Below are 16,878 nucleotides of genomic sequence, written 5' to 3' on the forward strand. Positions count from 1 at the left end.
GCCTCTTTGCTGACTGCTTGCCTGGGGTGCAGGCCCCCCAGCTGACAAGTTTGGCACCAGAGGGATGTGACAGTCCCAGGAACCCATCAATCTTTTGGCTGCTGCTACTGTCCCCCAGTAAGACCCTGGAATGACACAGCTGCCCTTTGCATTGCTGGAAACAAACTTAGACTCAAGTCAAAGGTCCTGGCTTCAAACCCTGGCTCCGCCACTGACTTACAGCGCTGGGCCTGGGAGGGACACAGGGGCACCCAGGGAGCTAAGTGCCAGGCGGTCTCACTCTCAGATGCCGACCTTGCACTTGCATGACCCTGAGAGTTAGTGCTTTCTTAAGAGTAAGATGTCCAGGGCACAGAATGAGTGCATGGTAGGAACTCAATAAATATTGGTTGAATGACTAAATAACAATTTCCTAGACTAACGTATTCACTGGAGTACATTAGGGTATGCTTAGGTCACAAATAAACCCCCAAGTCTTAGGGGTTTAACCCAGTGGTCGGCAAACTGTGGCTCAGGAGCCATATGTGGCTCTTTGGCCCCTTGAGTGTGGCTCTTCCACAAAATACCGTGTGCGGACGCGCATGTACAATTGAAACTTTGTGGCCCGTGTGCAGAAGTTGGTTTTCCGCTCTCAAAAGAAATTTCAATCTGTTGATATTTGGCTCTATTGACTAATGAGTTTGCCAACCACTGGTTTAACCCCACGGAGGTTTCCTTCTGTTCACGAATGGTCCAATGAAGTTGGGCAGGTCCTCTCTGTCTTGGTCCTGCGTCCCCTCTTCCCGCCTGCCCCCCCGCCCCCTGCAGTCTTCCCTACTCAGATGTCTGCTCTAAAGCATGCGCCACCTGGTTGCTTGTTTGAAATGATTCAGAACCTTCATTTTAATAAGACCCCCAAGAGGATGTGAGGGCGATCTGGCTGCGACATCTGTCACCCATTGATCGCCAGGGTTGATTCAGCTGATCTGGCTGGCTAGGCGGGTGTCCCCCTCCTCCCTCACCGATCCATGTGCGTCCCTCCCGAAGCTGCGCGCTCGGTCGAAGAGGACGACTTTCCCCCAAGAGGAGAGGACCGGTCTTCGGTCAAGGGTATACGAGTAGCTGCGCTCCCCTGCTAGAACCTCCAAACAAGCTCTCTAATAAGACCCCCAAGGAACTGGTATGCATATTACAGTTTGTGAATCACTGGTCTCCACCAGGGTCTTCAAGGTCACCTTGGAGAGGAAGAGTGGAGAAAACACATGGGCCTTTCGCCACCTCGGACCAGAAGGGACGTTCATCCCTTAGGCTTATATTTTATTGGGCAGAAGTAGTCACATGTCCTCAACTTAACGGCAAAGAGAGCTAGAAAATGTCGTCTTTCTGTGGCACCCAGAAGAGGAACCCGAGCGAGGGACAGCTCCCAGGGGTGACACTAGGCGGGGACAGAGAAACCCAGAGCAGACCCGGACCCAAGCAGGGCTGGGAGTGAGCAGAGTCAGTGCTCCGTGGCTGGACATGCCGTTGACAGGGGACACCTGTACCACACTCATTCAGGTGAAACCCTAAGTCTGCCCCTCATGTGCTTGATGGCCGGTGTGAGTTTCCTCTCCTCTCTGGGCCTCACTGTCCTCCTTTGGAAATCAGGGTCTGTGGCCGAGCCTGATGGGTGCCCAATCCAATATCCTTCTCCCCTCCTTCCTCCACAACTGAACCTGATGTTCTTCTGTGCAGACACACCTCTCACATTCTTTTTTTCTTTTCTTTTTTTCAATATATATTTTTTATTGATTTCAGAGAGGAAGGGAGAATGGGAGAGAGAACATCAATGAGAGAGAATCATTGATCGGCTGCCTCCTGCACTAGGGATCAAGCACACAACTTTTATTTTATTTTATTTTTATTTTTTAAAAATATATTTTTATTGGCTTCAGAGAGGAAAGGAAAAGGAGGGTGAGATAGAAACATCTGTGATAGGAGGGAATCACTGATGGGCTGCCTCCCACGCGGGAATCGAGCCCACAACCCCGGCATGTGCCCTCGGCCGGGATGGAACCCAGGGCCCTTCGGTTCGTAGGCTGGCTCTCTGTCCGTGAGCCACACTGGCCAGGGCTGGCCCTCTCTCCAGAGCAGCCTAACCCGGTGCCTCCCTCCTTGTCCTCAGCATCAAGCTGCTGCTCATGTCCCAGGCCGACAAGATGACCATGGAGGAGGTCTGGCCTGGGGGACCCCAGGGCTTAAGCCCGCAACTTTTGGTTCTATTGCTCTCCCACATTCTTCCACTGGTGCCCTGACCGAGAATCAAACCGTGACTTCCTGGTTCATAGGTCGATGCTCAAACTGAGCCACACCAGCTGGGCTGAATGGTTTTCTATTTTTGTTTTAGTTTTTAATCTTAAATCTCAATGAAATTAGGGAACTTTCTTACGTTCCTAGTTTGTTCAGGATTTTAAAAAATCATAAATATGTAACTATCTTAGCAAGTGCTTTTTCAGTTGGTGTTTTTCCTTTGATGTCATGATGTAGTGAATTATACTGGTGGATTTTCTGACGTTGATGCATTTCTGAGATAGACCCTTCCTGATGGTGAGACAGTGTCAATATGTGAGCACTGTTCGGTTGGTTAATATTTGGTTTAATGTTTTGCCATCCTGTATTTCTAAGTAGAAACACAGGATGGGTTTATAATTTCCTTTTAGTATGTTGTCTTATCCAGGTTTTGCAACCATGATGACTCTTGCCTCATAAAATAAGCGAGGGTGGCATCATTTTTTTTTTTTACTTGCTTGTATGAGATAGCCATTAACTGTTTCTTAAAAATTAAGCAGAACTCACCTATGAGATCGTCTGGGTCTGATTTTAGGGGGTGGGAGAGCTTGACTACCATTTCAGTTTTAATAATACTGATTGACCTAGTTAAATTCTCTATTTCTTCCTGGGCCAATCTTTTGTCATTTTATAACTTTCTATACATTTCTTCCTTTTCCCTAAGCTTTCAAATTTATAAGCATGTAACCGTTTGCAATAGTTTTAAATTGCTTTTAATCCCCGTTAATTCCATGTCCTCCTCTTTGACTCTGTATTTTATTGTATTTCATCCTTTCTCTTGTGTCCTGATCCATTTTATGAGGAGGCTGTCTCGTGTGCATTTTGTGCTAGACATAGCTTTTGGTTCTGTTGCTCTTCCACATTCTTTTCCTCTTTGGTTCATTGCTTTGATCTCAGAAGGTTTCCTCTCAGGAGCAGCTGAACTTCATGTTGGCCCCTATAATAAATCCCAAGTTGTCCCACATCTTCAGCGAGGTCACTCCCATCAGGAAGACCGTGGAAGGGTGGCCATGGCTTGCCCCAGGCTGGCCTCCTGCCCCTGAACAGGAGGCTCCCTCTCTCCAAGACTGGCGGCCTCTGCTCTGCCCTGCCTTGGGCCATGTTGGGAGGGGCTAATGGTAGGGTGGATTGCTGCCTGCTCATCTGGCCTGCAAATATCCATCCCCCAGGCAGCCTGCAATGGCCTCTTCTTGCACACATTCCCCAGTCTGCACAGGAGCTCAGAGCTCTGCTCCTGGCCCAGAGGTCCTGGATGCCATGATGAGCTCCCCTCTCACCCCAGGACTCCTGTCTGGTTGAAGGGGTTAACACTTGGCTTCAGTCTGAACTGGCAAGGTTCCGAGTGCAGGGACCAATGCGGACCCTACTGAGGGAGGGTGAAATGTAGAGCTCTCAGCACATGCATGTGATCAACTCTGCACACGGCTGCACATACCAGTGTGAGCTGGAAGTTCCTGGCAATGGAGTTGTCCTCAATTTCTGGGGAAGGGGGTTGGCACAGGCGCTGTGCCAAGGGTGCAGCTGGTGAGGCAGAGATAAGTCTCCTGGGGAGTTGGAGGAGGTCATAATGGGACATGGAAAAGGCTTCGAAATTGGCATGTGGGTTTATTTGCAGGCCTGATATGCCAAGAAAAAGGCACTGAACCTGGCATTTGTTAGGTGCCAGATACATATTTGTTACATGAATGAGTGAATGAGTGAATGAGTTGGGAGACTCAAGGTCTAATCCCAGATTTATTGCTGTACATTCTTAGACAAATTCCATGGCCTTGCTTGGCCTCAGTTTCCTCATCTATAAAATGGGAGAGGGATGACTGCCATCTTTTCTAAGGCCTCTTGGCTCTAGGAAGCTCTGCTTCTGGCCTGGAGTAATTTCTGGAGTGGCAGCTCTGACCCAGAGGGAAGCATGGGGGGAAGGCCCCCCGGGGCACAGAGTTCCAGAATGTCAAGGCAGAGGTGGCTTCTACAGAATCTCTGATATCTGACTAATTACCAGAGTTCAAGAAAGCTCAGTGAGTTGCAATCAGTTGGTCAAGAGGGACCAGGCCCCTGAGCAGAGATGGAGGAAGCAAATAACAGGTTAGGTTACTGCCTCCCCAGCCAAGAGCCCCTCTGTGGGTCAGGATATCCAGTCATCATCTGAGTTCCTACAGACGCCATTGTCTAATTCATCCATCCATTGGTGTATCAATCCACAATTGATCCTTGTGTTTGTTCATTCATTCATTCATTCATTCATTCATTCATTCATCTATTGATCTACCTACCCATTCACCCATCCATTCCATCCAGATATCCATTCATCCACGCATTCATTCAACACACACTGAATGTAGTGGGCCATGTCCTACTGTTAAATGGAGAATCAAAAGTAAGGACTTTTCCCACAATGAGCTCACAGACTGGAGGGAAAGAGAGAAAGGCAGAGATGATTCCTTCACAGTAAGCGGCCAGTTCCGAGTGCTGATGGTGATGACAGGGAAGACCTAACCAGCCTAGGAGGCGGGAGAGGAGGCTTTGGAAGTCTTATTGGAGGAGATGACATCTGAGTTGAATCTTGAAGCAAGAGGAGGAGTTGTCCAGGTGAGAAGGCAATTTGAACAGAGGAACAGACATATGCATCTAGATGTTATTTTGCTATTCAAAGGTACATACATTTGTTTTAATAACCCAATAACCTTCACACACACACCCCAAAACAGAGGACAAAGACTGAAGAAGCAGGAGAGCAGGAGCGCTTGGCGCTCTGAGTAGATGATCTGATGCGGCCTGGAGAGCCGGGTGGGGTGGGGTGAGATGAGGCTGCAGAGCCCAGGCTGATTAGCTGGGGGTGGGATGGGGATAGAGGCCTTGGGACATCCAGGGACTCTATCTGGAGATTCAGAAAGGCTCTGGGTCCAGCATCAGAATGCCAGCTTCCTTCCCCCCCTTACCTCTGAGTGACCTTAGGCAGGTCGCCTCTCCTCTCTGTGCTCAGTCCCCCACTGTGACGTGAGAGGGTTGACCCCTGTGGCCTCGTGGGGCCCTTCCAGCTCTGAGGGAGTCCCTGGGGCACATGTGGTCAGCAAACCAATACCCACGTGAACATCTGTCTGGCCTGAGGAGGGAGGTAATTGTTCCCAGTCCCCATGTGTGTTGGGGGGGGGGCACTGGTTAGGGGACCCTGCTCAGGGGCGCCCCCGTGGGCTCCCAGTCTTGGGCGGAAATGCTGAGAAGGGAGTGAGTCACCGGCCAGTCATCAGCTTGGGCCTCAGGGTCCCAGGTGGGAGGAGGGGAGCCCCATGTACGCTCCTCGCTGTCCACAGCCCGCCCCCGCTCAACACGGCAACCCCGTGTTCAGAACAAATCCCATCTGAAAGGCTAATGTTTAAAGAGGCCCGAAGAAAATTACTCAGGATGAGGCGGGGGAGCAGCTCTGGCTCCCTTCCACCCGAGGCCCCACGGAGCCTCTGAGTCCAAGAGGCCAAATGCTCTCTCCCCTCGGGAGGAGAGACTGAGACCCCGAGGGGCAGGGACTGACCTGAGATGGCAGCGCGTTGACTCATTCCTCCCCTCTCTGCCCCCTCCACCACACCAACCCCGACACTGCCCTTCGACACTGCCCTTCGGGACCTTGTCTTCCCCTTCCCTCTGCAGGGCCCCCCTCCCTCCAGAGGAAGCCGTGAGTGCAGTGACAACGCAGACACATCACTGCGCCTCAGTGGCACCTGAGGAGGGATGGGCTAAAGCTGCTCTGCCCCGGGCAAGACCCGGCAGGTTTTGGCCTCCGTCCCTGGGCCTGGGCCTCCCAGCTGTAGGCGGGGAGGCTGGCGAGAGACTAGAAATAACAAGCATTCATGGAGGGCTGACCATGCGCCACGTGTGTATTCAGCCCTGACAGCAGCCCCCTAAGTGCTGTATCATTATTATCCTGGTTTTGCAGATGGGCAAGTAGAGGCGCCAAGAAATTAAATAGCTTGCCTAATAGAGTCACATGACCAGAAGGAGGCAGAGCTGGGATTTGAACCCAGCTTCTGGGCCCTGAATCGCTGCTGTTACCCACTGTGCTATATTGCCCCTTCGGTGATGGCCTGAAAAGGGATCCAGGCAGTAAGAAGTGGGTCCAAGGGAAGGGAGAGACTCAATCACATCCTGGCTCTGTCACTCACTGTGTGGTCTCGGGCAAGTCACTTAACCTCTCTGGGCCTCAGTTTCCAAGCAAGGCGATCATGGGAGCTGAATGGCTGGGGCCTAGTTGCATTCAGGAGATGGTACACTCTCCATGACTGGTATTTCCTCGTCTCCCCCACGGCCCCGCAGCCACTCTCAGCGTGGGGAGGAAGTGACGGCCATAGCTCAGCTGTCCCCTCCATCTCCAAGCTGTCTGGCTCTGTCTCCGGTTGTTGTGTTAATCCCTCAGCCGCTCAGGAAGGAACAACAGAGTAGGTTCCAGCCACATCCTCCCTCTGGGCTCTGAGTCCTTGTCCTGCCCTCCCCCACCCCCCAGAGGCAGTTCACCGGGCAGGCACACGGGCTGTCCAGGCTGCAGTGAGGGGCTCCTGGGTCAGCTTCAGGAGCCCAAGTGGGCCAGGGACCCCCCTCCCCAGCCCCTCCGGCCCCAGAGAAAACACTTCGTTCCTGGAAGCCCAGCCAGGCGGAGGGGGTGGAAGTGGCCGTGTCAGAGGAAACCGTGCAGGGTCAGCCAAACCTCTGCCCACGAGGCCAGCGGCCCAGGGACTCACCACGAGAGGCTGGCTCACTGGGTGTTGACGTAAATGCTGGCCCTGGAGCCGGCCCAGCTGCTGGGCTGGGATCCCCTGAGGCACCCCGGGCCGCAGAGTGCCAGCTTGGCAGTGCCAGCAGCAGCTGCAGCTGGGCCTTGTTTTTCTCCGCGGCCCCCCTGGGGCGGGAAAGACGAGGAGGCCGGGGGCCAGGGGCATTGTAGAGGGGCAGGGTCTTCACACCTGGGCCTCCCTGAGCCAGAGGACCATGCCCTTTCTGGACACCCCTGGAAGGTGGCAGCCCTCAGCAGAGGCGTTGGGTCATGTGGAGTCTGGAGCAGGTGGCCTGGGTTCAAATCCTCACTGTGTCCCTCTCTGGCTATATAATGCTGCGAAACCTGCTGAACTTTTCTGTTCCTCAGTTTTCCCATCTGCAAAATGGGGGTAGGGATACCAGCATACACTTCGCAGGGATGTTGATATAACTAAATGACGTCATATTTGTAATGTACATAGAGGTAGTCATTATTACACATGAAGTGTCGTAAGTGTTTGTTACAGAAATGTTTTCAACTGACCATCCAGGCCGTGACTGAGGAGTTGAGCTTAGGCGATACAGTAGGTTTAGATTCTGCCCTGAGAGCTTCAAAGTCAAGGACCCAGGAGGTGATCTTTCCAACTGTGGTCACAGTGATCATCTGCCTGCCCAGTCTCTGGGGCCACATGCATTCCCTCTCTGCTCTATCCCAGAGCCCAGCCTAGAGCCTGAGACCAGGAGGGTGCTTAGACCTGGCCGCAGAGCAAGTATGTGAGCACCTGAGCCCGCATACTGGGTGCTGCTGGGGGGGGGGGGGGGGGGAAGGGGACGCCCCGGCCAGCACTGCGTGAGCGTGGCCTCCTTCCACCCCTCAGCACCCCCAGTGGAGTCGTCGTTTCATTCTCTGTGTTCAGAGAAGCAAACAGGCTCACCCAGGCCACCCCGAGGCCCTGTTGCTGGTAGGTGGCAGGGCTGGGATTGAACCCACATCTGTCCGAGTCCAAAGCCTGCGTTTTTAACACTAAGCTACTTGCACAGCCAGCCTCAGGCTTGGGGGTTCAGCCTGTGTCAGCCCAGCCTGAGGAGGTCCAGAAGGGTCTTGGGGAAAGGAGACCGGGGGAGGCAAAGAGACAAGGGCAGCCCCTCACCAGCTCTGCAGCACGGCCTGTTTGTGGGAGACTGTGGGGTGCCGGCGGAGGTGTGTGAATGGTGGAGCAACAGGAGGCAAAGCTGGCTGGTCTGAGCAGAGCCTGCTGTGGCCAGGTAGCGGCCACTCAGTGGCCCGGACGGAAGATGCATTCAGAGGAGGAGGTGGGAGGCAGGGAAGAAACTATTGTTAAAGAATAACAAACCTCAGCGTCAGCACCGGCAGATATTAGCAATTGCAATTTTAATGAAGCAACAGAGAGCAGGCGCTTTAGGACCAGGGAAGCAATGAAGTTCATGGTCATTAAATACTGTGAGCAGGGGACAGAGAAGGGCAAGGGCGCAGCACGCACAGGAGGAGGAAGTGACAGAGGCCATGGAGGGCCCAGAGTCAGGCCCAGCCCATGTGAAAAGCAGTCAGTGAGACTAACAGCAACGACAGCCTCTCTCAGAGTGAGCACTAAGCACGCACCAGGCCCCGTGCTGACGTGTTTGCACAGAATAGCCGGTTTCTTTCCCGGACACCCTGAGCAGGACTGGGACTAGGGAGCTGCAGTAGGTGTCAGGGTGGTCATTTAAGGAGGCGCTCACCCTTGGGCTCATGCATGTGCAGGGACAGCACCTGAGAGCCAGTGCCTCCTTAAATGCTGTGCCCTGGGCACCTGGCTGGCTGCACCCTCGTCCCAGATCGCTGTGAGGTTGGTGTGTAATTACCCTCATAGGATCAGGATCGTAGGAGGGGTGTGAGACGGGGGCTTCTCCGGGGTGGGCACCTGTCCCAGGTCACACAGCTGGGAGGGAGGAGGCAGGCGCCAGGCCTCTCTGGTTTTGGAAGCTGGGCTGTTTCTACTCCGAGGCGCTGCCTCCCAGCCTGGGGGTCGAAGGTCCTGTCCACCTCCCTAAAGGCTCCAGCAAGCGGGGGTTGGGGGGGCTGCGGGACTGCCCTCCGCTCTGGTTGACGCAGGTGGCTGGGAGAACTGGCCTGCGGGGCGGAGGTCTGGCGATTGCTCCCCACATTCCTGGGGGTTAAGTCTAGGGACCCAGGCTTCCGGCATCAGCCATCACGTTCCCCAGAAGGAATCTCTAGTCATAACAAACCCCAAAGGTCACCCGTCTGGGAATCAGCGTTCCGTCTCCGCCCCAGGGCGGGAGAGACCACCCTGCTGTCCGGATGGCGGTGACCTGCTCTGGCCAGCCCGTGGGCCCCTCTTCCTCCTCAGGCTCTCCCGTGGGCTGGTGTCTGGATGGGCCAGGTGGGAAGATGGATAAGGCGCCCTAGAGAGTCCTAGTGCAGTGAATGCATAGGCTCCTGGTCAGATTCCCCTTTCCCGGCCTCCCAGCTGTGTGGCCTTGGGCCACGTTACCTCGGCGTGCCTCAGTTTCCTCTTCTGTAACATGGGGGTAATAATATCTCCTGCCTAGGGTTGCCATGAGGATGACATGAGATCCATTCATTCCAAGGCTATTGGAGGCCTGCCCACTTCCAGGCGGTGCGCAGCAAGGCCCCGAGGAAAAGAGACGAACTCTCTACCTTCAAGTTTTTAAAGAGGAATATTGTGACGGATATTGTTCACTTTAGAAAACGCTGGCACCAAAAAATGGAACAAATATAGTAAAAGGTTAACAGCTGTTAAATCAAGGAGCTGGGCAAATGGCAAGTGGTTGTTCATTATATGTTTTTCTGTGCTTTTCTGTATGTTTGAAATAGTTTATAAATGAAAGGAAGGACGGAAGGAAGGAAGGAAGGAAGGAAGGGAGGGAGGAAGGAAGGAAGGAAGGAAGGAAGGAAGGAAGGAAGGAAGGAATCTCTGCCCTTGGCAAACTTAAAAGTGGGGAGTAGACAATACACAGAGAGTAAAGTTTGCATTGTATCAGTTGATGCTCAGTACTTTGGAGAAAGACAAAGCAGAGGAGTCACAGATGCCCAGGTGATGGGGGACTTCCGTTTTAAACCCAGTGGTCAGGAAAGTGACAACGAGAGTAGGGCCAGATATGGTTTCTGAGACCTGGGCAGCCCCAGGGCCCACGTCCAACCTTCTGCCCAGGGAAGAGTCATGGCAAAAGCCCCGAATCCAACACCCGTGGGACTGTGTAATCTTAGAATTCCGTGTGGCAGGTACACATTTCAGTTCAAAATCCAGGTGCTCAGAGAAGGTACTCGATTTTGAATTCATTTTTAGCACAACACTGCAGTTAACCTAACCCTAACCCTAACTCTAACCCTAACCCTAACCCTAACCCTAACTCTAACCCTAACCCTAACCCTAACTCTAACCCTAACATAGGAAGAAAAGTGATCTTGATCAGTTTGGTTGTTTTCCCCCCATCACTCTCACACACACACACACACACACACACACACACACACACACTGTCCCTGTGGTTGTCTAAGTGTGAGGTTGTCTCGGGCTTTCCTGGCTCAGACACATCGTATGACCATTTCATCTCTTAAGTCTTCTCCCCCCCCCCCCCTTTTTTTTACTTCTGGATTCTTCAAAGCTCTTGGGGTCACACTGACCCACAGAATTAAAAATATGTTCACGCCTGGCTTGTGCTCTGGCTCTCTCCCCAGCCTTTTTGTTTGGGAGGAAGGAGAGAGGGGGTGGGGATGTGCATCTGTCAGGGTGGGCTAGGTTAGGTGCAGTAACAACCATCCCCCAACCTTGCTTCTCGGTCAGTCCTGCGGCTCCTGAGGTCAGCCGCAGCTCTGCTCCGTGTCTCCTGATCCCGGGCCCGGCCGCTGGAGCGGTCACCACCCGAGTGTGTACAGCAGGGGACCGAGAAAGCATCAGATCACGCCTTTCTCTGACTCATGAGGAATTAATATGCCCCAAGTCCCTTCCGGAACGGTTTGTTTTGGAATGGAACAGGGCTTTTGGAACCTAAAAACTTGTTTTCTGCTTTTGCTGAAACACCCTTCCCTGAGTCAGTACTGTCCCGGGTCTACCTATCTGGATGGGGAAGAGAAACAGGACGCGGGGAGCACAGGCGCCCCCGTCCCGGAGTGTGAGTGCCTGCAGGCTTAGGTTGGCGGAGGAAACAGATGGAGACTCTGACAGCCCCAGCTTTTCACATCGAAAGGCCTTGGGGCCCGGGGCACTTCCCCCGCAGGAGCTGCCTCAGTCTCCTTCTTCCCCTGCCCCTCCCTGCAAGTGAGCACAGGGCAGGCCTGCTGCTAGTCCCAGCCAGCTCGAGGTCTCAGGCTGCAGGTAACAGACTCCCTGACACTCCTCACGGCAACTGTAAGGACCTTGGTGTTCAAGACACCTGGAGGTGGGTGGCTCTGAAACCGGTTAAGTCAGAGGCCCCGTGATGCCATCCAGCATCCTCAGTGTGCCGGCGTTAGCCCTCCGGCTTGGCCACCTCCTGGTCTCGATGTGGCTGCCCGTGTCCGACATCACATCCTCACACACCACGGAGAGGGGAAGGAGAGGGGAAGGAGAGGGGAAGGAGAGGGCAGCAGCTCCCTGCACAGCTTTCTCAATCAAGCAAGCCCTTCTTGGCCTGCCAGCAGGCTTCCTGTCCCCTTGGCCGGACGAGGTCGCCTTCTTGTGGAAGACAGCCGGTGCTCACCAGCCCTCTTCCCAGGCACACAGTGAGGCTGCAGGTCCCAGCCTCCTTTGCAGTTAGGTGTGGCCATGTGACTGAATTCTAGCCAATTGGATGCGAGCAAAATTAAATGCACCATTTTCAGGTCTGACCTATAAAAACCTCCTACCTTGCCGAAACCAGTTTGGCTCAGTGGATAGAGCATCAGCCAGCGGACTGAAAGGTCCCAGGTTCGATACCGGTCAAGGGCATGTACCTTGGTTGTGGGCACATCCCCAGTAGGAGCTGATCGACGTTTCTCTCTCATCAATGTTTCTAACTCTCTATCCCTCTCCCTTCCTCTCTGTAAAAAATCAACAAAATATATTTAAAAAAACAAACAAAAAAACCCCAAAAACCCTCCTACCCACAATTCTTGCTCTCCATCTGCTGGCTGAATGGAGAGGCCTCCGAGGACAAGGAAGGCAGAGTCACACGACAAAGAGTCTCAGGTCTAAAAAGCTGCCAAAACTTCTCGTGCTGTGATGTGAGACAGAGCCATTGCCTGTGGTGTAGAGCCACTGACATCTTGGAGTTCCTTGTTACCGCAGCGAACAACACGTAGCCCAGCCAATGCACACCCAGCCCCAAGCGCCAGTCCAGGGGCCTGGAGAGCCTGGAGTGGCTTAGGGCTTCGGAAGGGGTTCCACCTGAGCGCTTTGTCCCCCGCCCCCAGGACTGGAGCACAGGCAGCTGTAGAGGACGGGGCAGGGAGGAGAGTGAGCGATGGGTTTGGGGCGTGAGCTGGACCGAAGGCCACGGGGCGATGGGGCTCAGGGAGACAGCTGTGCTCCCCGCGTGGTGGTGAGAGGGTCACACGGGGAGAGGAAGGGCTTCTGGAGACAGCTGTCAGTGTGGTCAGCTGTCCTGCCAGCCACCCAGGGCCTCTGTCTGGACCACCCCATGCACCATCCTATGGACAGCAGAGAACCGGGCAGCACTTGACTCATAAGGTATGGTGGCTCCCCTCAGGGAATCTGGGGTTCTTAGAAGTATGTGTCTGTCCAGAACCCCTAGCACGGGGACTCTCAGGAGCCCGGGCCCTGGGGCCTGAGGGGCAGGCAGGGCTGCTCAGGCTGCGGCTTCCTCCTCTCCTTGGGGAGGGAGGTGTGCATGGTCGATAAGAGGCCAGGCTTCCGCGTCTCAATTCCACAGCCTCCTAGCCTGGCCAGCGGGACAGGTGAGCTCACCTCCCTGAACCGAAGTGTTTCTATCTGAAAAATGGGGGGTGGAAGTTAATTCCTTCAACAGGGTAAAGAGGAAATGAAATAAGCAACTTAGAGGACCTGGAACCCAGTGAGGGCTCCCGAAGTGATGGCCGCCCTCGTTATCACTGACGGAGTGGGGACCGCAGCTAGATTCTGTCAGCACCCCCTCTGCACCCCCAAGGAGAAGTCTTGGACAGGAGTCTGCCCTGGCGGGGCGGGTCCGAGCCCTGACTCCTCCCTTGCCAGCAATCCACCAGTCCGCTCCAAACCTCAGTTTTTCTACCTGCACAGTGGGCACAGTTGCTCCCCCCGTCTCTACCTCACCGAGTTGGAACAGGATTCAGTAGAAGCAGCAGATCTTTGTGCTTCAGGAGACAGAGGCCACAGCCACCCTGCCCTGGGTTCAAATCTAGCTTCGGCCTCTGCCTATTTTGTGACCTTGATAATGACATTGAGTTAAGATTTGGGGCTGTCAGAGGGGACGATACTGGATCGGAGCTCATAGGAGGGATGAAATGTGACCAGACGTGTGACGCGCTCAGCTCTAAGCCTGCACCTTGCAAAGGGCTCGGTTAATAGAATTGTTATTGTCACCAGTAGCCTCTAGATTTTGCAAAGGACAGAGGGCTCTGAGTTGAAAGGTTCTTGGGCCGGTCTCCATGAGATACCGAAGGGGACAGTTCCATTTCACCTGGAGGCGGTTTGGGTTTCCAGATTCTCCCACCCCATATGGGCGCCCTCTTCCTAGAATTGGAGCCACGTGGGAGGCAGTGGGTGCAGGGCTGGGAGCCTGGAGCTTCAAATTCTAGTCCAGCTTCCCCCGCTCTCGGCTGTGTGTCCCTGGGCAAGTGCATCGCCCTTTCTGAGCCTCCTTGAGGGTTGTGTGAGGCAAAGGAACTGCAGGCTCTGCCCTAAGGACCCATATGCCTGTGGCACTCACTGGCTCTTCCTCACAGCAGCCAGGGGCCAAGGGACAGGGCGTGGCTCCCCCGAGGAGTCAAGGTCAGGGTCACTGCTCTGCGTGGAATCTGGTCTCTGCTGCCCAGAACCGCCTCTCCGGATGCCTGGAATTGCACCAGGAGTGACTCATGCCTTTGGGAAATCATTGTCCTCACCCCACTGAGTAATAGCAATAACAATCCCCCGTGGCCTCACGGCGGAGCCTCCCTCGGTGATCAACCACTGAGCCGCACAGGCCAGGCTCAACCTCTCACTCTTTTCCAGATCCTTTTTGCCAAGGAGCATGCAAGTGTGTGTCAGCTCAGCCAGCAGCCCGCCTCGTGGGAATTTCTGCTGTAAATCCTGGGGTCCAGGACCCTTCAGTCCCCACCTCCGCACGTGCTGTTTCTCTCCTCCCCCATCTCCCGCCCCCCCATGCCTCACTCGCTCCCGCATCCGTTCCCATTCTGCTCAGCGGCTGCCAAGGCTGCCCACAGGCCCTCTCCGGGGGCAGCCCCTCTGTCACTGCCCCTGCCCAGTTAGCAGAGCCCTATGGTCTCCCCGGGATGGGGCGCGGGCCTGAAATTCTTGTCCCCCCAGTTAGCAGCACTCTGAGGGCAGCGACAGTGCCACCGTTTCTTTACAGAGTCAGACACATGTGTGTCTCCCCCCCACCCCCACCCCCATCAGCAGGAGGAAGGGATGTGGTTAATGTCCCCGTTTTACAGAGAACATGGCAAGTGGCTCATGGCTTCTGTATGAAATAGAGCAGGTCCCACACAGGCTTTTGATGAGTGGACTATGAGCAAGCCTGTGTATTTGTAATTTTTTAAAAATATATTTTATTGATTTTTTTACAGAGGAAGAGAGAGAGATAGAGAGTTAGAAACATCGATGAGAGAGAATCATCCATCAGCTGCCTTCTGCACACCCCTCACTGGGGATGTGCCCACAACCAAGGTACATGCCCTTGACTGGAATCAAACCTGGGACCTTTCAGTCTGCAGGCTGACGCTCTATCCACTGAGGCAAACAGGTTTTGGCATGTTTGTAATTTTGATATTTACCAGGTGGCCTCCATAGGCACTAATGCCACACGATGTAAGCTTGCCCTCACCCCTCACCCCTCGCCCCTCGCTCCTCCCCCTGCCCCTTTGAGGAATTATTGTAGAAAGTGCCTGCTCATTGTGCACCTGGCACAGGTCCTCAGGAGGAGTGAGCGCCTTTTATGTGCGAAAAGCCACTGCGTTTCCTCCTCTGGGAGCCACCGAGGCTGTGTGTACTGTTTCTCTGAACACCTCTCCGTGGGCCCCAACCCCACCGGACCCCGGGACGAAGGCCAGAGAGTTCAAATCATGCCATAGTGGGAGCCGCCAGGTCCCAGCAGCTAGGCCATTGTGGGCCCGAGAGCTGGGAAGCAGGATTACCTTTGAGGCCATGCCTCCCTCTGCCGGCCAGGCTGAGCGGCTCCGCTTGGACTTGGGCCAGGAGGGGAGGCGGGACAGCTGGGGACTCGGGAGCCTGTGGAGTCTGGTTTCATCTCACTTCTACCGTGTGCTGCTCTGTGGCCTCAGGCAGGCAACTCCGCCTCTCTGTGCTCTCCGCCCCTCACCTGTAAATAAAAGTAGTAGCCATTCCTCCCCGTCACGGGGTTGCTGGAGGAATAATGAGGACAAGACATGAAGGTGCTTCGCAGTGGTCATAGCACAAAGCAAGTGCTAAACGAGTGGAAGCTGGGGTGTTTGGGACCAGGGAAGAGAGGCAGCGGTGGGCTGAAAGCCTAGTAAAGGAGGCAGCTGGGTTTTCATGGGAAAACTGGATATGTACTAGCATCCTGGGTTTTCGGTCCCATAGCCCAAAAGAGTGGAGCGTTCTATCACTTGTGGGGCTGGCTCTTGGGGTTTCGGTCTGTATGACGTTTGGCAAGTGATTTGACCTCTAGCACTGCCAGGCCAGCTTCTACGTCCTCTCTGCGGACCAGCCACGTCACTCCACCACAAGGGACCGCGGCGTTCTGCAAGGCCGAGGGCCCGCACACTGTGTGACCCCTGCCGAGCCTGGGCCGGGCCCCGACCTCTCCCCCGGTGGGCTGGGCACACAGGAGCGCCGAGCGACTCCAGGTGGATACCCTCTGGAGCCTCCCCGCCTGGACTCGCCCTCCCAGGGACCTGCAGACGCCCTGGCCGGGCTTTCGGAAGTCATTTCTCCCCAGAGGCACCCCGTGGAGGGTACCCGTGTGATCACATCACCTGAGCACCGGCTTCTCGCGGTGCTGGGTGAGGACGGCTCTCTCTGAGCCCGCCTGGTGCAGGGCCATGGGCCCTGGCCTCCGACCTGGCATTCAACCCTTAACTGGCAGTTACGCTCGAATCCTTCCTCTGCCCTGAAACCTCCCGTAGCCCCCCAGGGCCCGCCAAGTGAGCCCCGATTCTCACCCTGACAGTCACGACCACTCCTGGCCTGAGCATGGCCCGTCTATGTCTGTGTCTGTGTCTGTGTGTCTGTGTGTCTGTGTCTGTGTGTCTGTGTCTGTGTCTGTGTGTTTGTGCCTGTGTCTGTGTGTCTGTGTCTGTGTGTCTGTGTCTGTGTGTCTGTTTCTGTGTGTCTGTGTCTGTGTGTCTGTGCCTGTGTCTGTGTGTCTGTGTCTGTGTCTGTGTGTCTGTGTCTGTGTGTCTGTGTCTGTGTGTCTGTGTCTGTGTCTGTGTCTGTGTGTCTGTGCCTGTGTCTGTGTGTCTGTGTCTGTTTCTGTGTGTCTGTGTCTGTGTGTCTGTGTCTGTGTCTGTGTCTGTGTCTGTGTCTGTGTGTCTGTGTCTGTGTGTCTGTGCCTGTGTATCTGTGCCTGTGTCTGTGTGTCTGTGTCTGTGTGTCTGTGTCTGTGTCTGTGTCTGTGTCTGTGTGTCTGTGTCTGTGTGTCTGTGTCTGTGTATCTGTGCCTGTGTCTGTGTGTCTGTGT

General features: G+C 54.6%; 1 protein-coding gene across 1 annotated transcript in view; it reads left to right on the forward strand.

The window, feature by feature from the left end:
• Nucleotides 1-16,878, forward strand: part of ADA (adenosine deaminase) — a 96,223-nt gene that overhangs the window by 32,635 nt on the left and 46,710 nt on the right. The window lies entirely within an intron of this gene.

Source organism: Pipistrellus hanaki (assembly GCF_964339955.1).
Source record: "Pipistrellus hanaki genome assembly, chromosome: 6".
Classification (NCBI taxonomy): Eukaryota; Metazoa; Chordata; class Mammalia; order Chiroptera; family Vespertilionidae; genus Pipistrellus; species Pipistrellus hanaki.